General features: G+C 44.7%; 1 pseudogene across 1 annotated transcript; it reads right to left on the reverse strand.

Moving 5' to 3' along the window:
* Window positions 1-264: 264 nt before the first annotated feature.
* Window positions 265-2923, reverse strand: LOC147423001 (uncharacterized; annotated as a pseudogene). The gene is made up of 2 exons (XR_015186668.1): window positions 1819-2923; window positions 265-1703 (listed from the first exon to the last, which is right to left on the reverse strand). The product of XR_015186668.1 is annotated as an uncharacterized LOC147423001 (transcript).
* Window positions 2924-3213: the final 290 nt, after the last annotated feature.

Below are 3213 nucleotides of genomic sequence, written 5' to 3' on the forward strand. Positions count from 1 at the left end.
ACTTAGACTGCCTCCAATATTGATAGTGCTTCAGAGGAAAAAAGACACATTCTTTTCTGACTATAGATTCTGGAGGATTGTGACTCATTCATGAAAAATGCTTATGAGGATTCTTGAATGTTTTTGTCACTCACAAAAATACATGCACTAAAGCATTTAATATGACAAAATAAAAAATGTATCGACTAATCTCCTTGTAAATTGTTATCATATGCTCTAATCAAGAGAAGCTCATGCACACTTACATGTGTTTGGTTCACCTCCTTCTACGTACAAATTGCTATTTGCTTGGCATTAAGATCACAATCTTTTTAATCTAAAAGTCTTTAGATTGGCACTTGGCTTGCAATCTGTCTGCTAAGCAAGGCCACCCCAAGCATTTCCCCTGCATACTAGCAATTTTATGCATCCACCATTGACTAACATGTCACATGTTGAATACAATTCTCCTGGAGTTCTTTGCAACTAACCATGCAAAAACATCCAACATCAATGATACATAAAGGAGCCCAAATTATGTTGGAGATCTGCTTGTTCTCACTTCGTACAAATTCTCTACAGTTTCTTTGGGTCTGATTGCTCTTTAACTCTGAGCAACCTCTCTAACCCAAGAATTCTCTCTCTGCACTCAAGAGCCTCTACCTTGAGCTTATTTATGGACAGCCTTATATCGTGTACATGCGCTTCTGTTTCCTTCTTCATTCCATCAACAAGAAACTTGACCTGCTTCCCATCATTACGGATGGAATGCAACTGCCTTTTCACATGGGTCATGGTCTCTGCATGCTCTTCTTGCACTCCTCTCCCTCGGAAGCGTGCCTCATATTCTTTTCGCAAGTACGCAACCTCACTCTTAATTTGCGCAAATTCATTCTCCTTCTCTGCTGAAAACATTTCGACCAAATGCGAGAACTGTTTTCCGAGCACATCCTCAACAATGAGATCCAGCTGCTTCTCTGATATCTTATTTAACTGCTCTTTGCTCTCATGTAGACTAAGCTTAAGACACATTTCCTTCTTTAAATTTCCCAAGTCTCTGAGCCTCTCTAGTTCCAAGGTCTCCATGTCAGTCCTGATGCTGCTACTGAACTTCTCCATAGAGCTTGCAACAGCATTTTCAACTTGACTTTGCAATTCTGTGTGTATTTTTGACATCCAAGAGTCCGCTCGCATCTGCAAAGCATCAAATTTGGAGGAGCATTCATCCATGTCAACCTGCATTCTTTCTTCAAAAGAACCATCACCATCACAATCCCTCTTGCTCCCTCCTTTTCGCACCTTCATGCTAAGCTGGGCTTTGACAAGTCTTTTTAGACCCAGCAACTCCGAATTTGTTTCAAGCTTCGCATTGCTGAGCTGCCTTTCCATGTCCTTAACCTTGGCTTCACAAATGTCAACCTGCTCTTGTACACGAAGCGAGGAGCTTTGTACCGTTTCATTCAACTCATTCAGCATTCTCTGGAAACTGTCCATCCTCTCTGTGAGTCCGCTTACCAGCAATACAGTCTCATGCTCATCATCCGAAATTCCGGAAACATGCTCATGAGGAAGACCCTTGCTTCTCACCTTCAACTCCCCCATGGGAGATGGCACCCTGCTGCTTGTGTGTGCACTACTTCTTTTGTCCAAACCTGCCTCTCCATAGCTGTTCAATTGGCTTGCCACATATGAACACTCACCAAGGATTGCTTTCAGCTTCTTCTCTGCACAACCAGAACGTACATCATCATCACAAACTGGACAGAGGTAGACATTACATGCTAACTCTGCCATTGAATAGCTTAGTAGTCCTTAACTATAAATGTGACGAGGTATAACCTAAAGGAGAAGATGCATCACCACTGGCATCACGAGGCTGAAGCCTTGACCTTGAAATGCTTTCAGAACAAGCTCTGCTGCTATCAGAGTCAAAAACAGGGTTGCAAAATGTGAACTGTTGCCCATTGGAGGAACCCTTTTGATGCTGGTGTGAGTGAGCATCCAGTCCATTGGAGAAACGCAAGCTCCCAGTGCTTTGGACAGGACCCACATACTTTGGCCCGTTCGTGACACTATTTGGCGACAAGAGGTGTTTGTTTGAAGGGAACCGTAGTTCATCATCATCATCATAGGTGTCTCTATACGCAGCACTCTTTGAAGGCAGTTTGAGCTTCTCTGACGGAAGAACCACATCGTCGACAACACCATCGAGCGGAAATCTCAATTCCAATGAGCACTTCAGATTCTTCATACATAAGGAGCCAGATGAACCACTTCTAAGAGAAGGGGAGCGGGAAACACTGGCGGATAGGCTGCGCTTACTGGGCGTAGGTGGTGACCATCTTAAATATTCTGATGAAAAAGAGGCAACCGAGCCCTTCTTGCATGCCGATGATGACGATGATGATGATGCTGAAGATGAAGACGAAGGTGGGCGACTAGTAGTGTGTGGCAGTGAGCTCGACATCTTTTTCTTTTGAGGTTTGTAGCTTTCACGGCTTTCTTTGGGTCGCTTAGAATTGCTGTTGAAGCTGCTTCCCCCTTTGCGATGGTGCTTGTAGAGGAAGGGATGCTTGCACTCAATCTCCGCGAGGCGTTGCCTTACATTTAATAGGTGGGAATCGAGCTCCAGAAGCTCCTTTTGCGCTCTCTTGGCTGAGAAGTGAGGATGCACAGGGAGAGTTTCTGATACCAGGGATTCGAAATCCCGCAAATGCTCCAGCTCCTCGGATAGCATGTGAGCTCTGCGCGACAAGGCTGCCTTCTGAAGCGAAAGGCGTGCATTGCGACAGATCAAAGAGATAGTCGGCTCCATCATGCGGACCATTGTCCAGAGCATATCTGCAGGCACGCCATGGGGGGGTGAGAGAGAGAGAGAGAGAGAGAGAGGACGCAGGTTCAGCAAAGAAAGAGAGCAAGAAACAACTTTTCCAAATTTTGGACTGCGCACCTCCAACCTTCATTTTTAGAGAGGATCTACGGTTGAATTTGTTTCAGCGAGGATCACAACCGATGATCCCGTATGTGAACTACCTCGGACAAATGTGAACTCGTTGTGAACTAGCTGTATGCGTACCATATTATTGTTGTGTGAACTCGATGTGGACTCGTTTTGTAAATTCAAAAGTAAACTCAGTGTGGACTAAGATCGCGGCGGACTAGAACTACGCAATATTATGCTACCATTCTTCATGCCACTCAAAATGCGTGCAATAGCGCAATGGGTAGGTTATG

This window comes from Adiantum capillus-veneris, chromosome 26 (assembly GCF_014529385.1).
Source record: "Adiantum capillus-veneris isolate H3 chromosome 26, ASM1452938v2, whole genome shotgun sequence".
NCBI lineage: Eukaryota > Viridiplantae > Streptophyta > Polypodiopsida > Polypodiales > Pteridaceae > Adiantum > Adiantum capillus-veneris.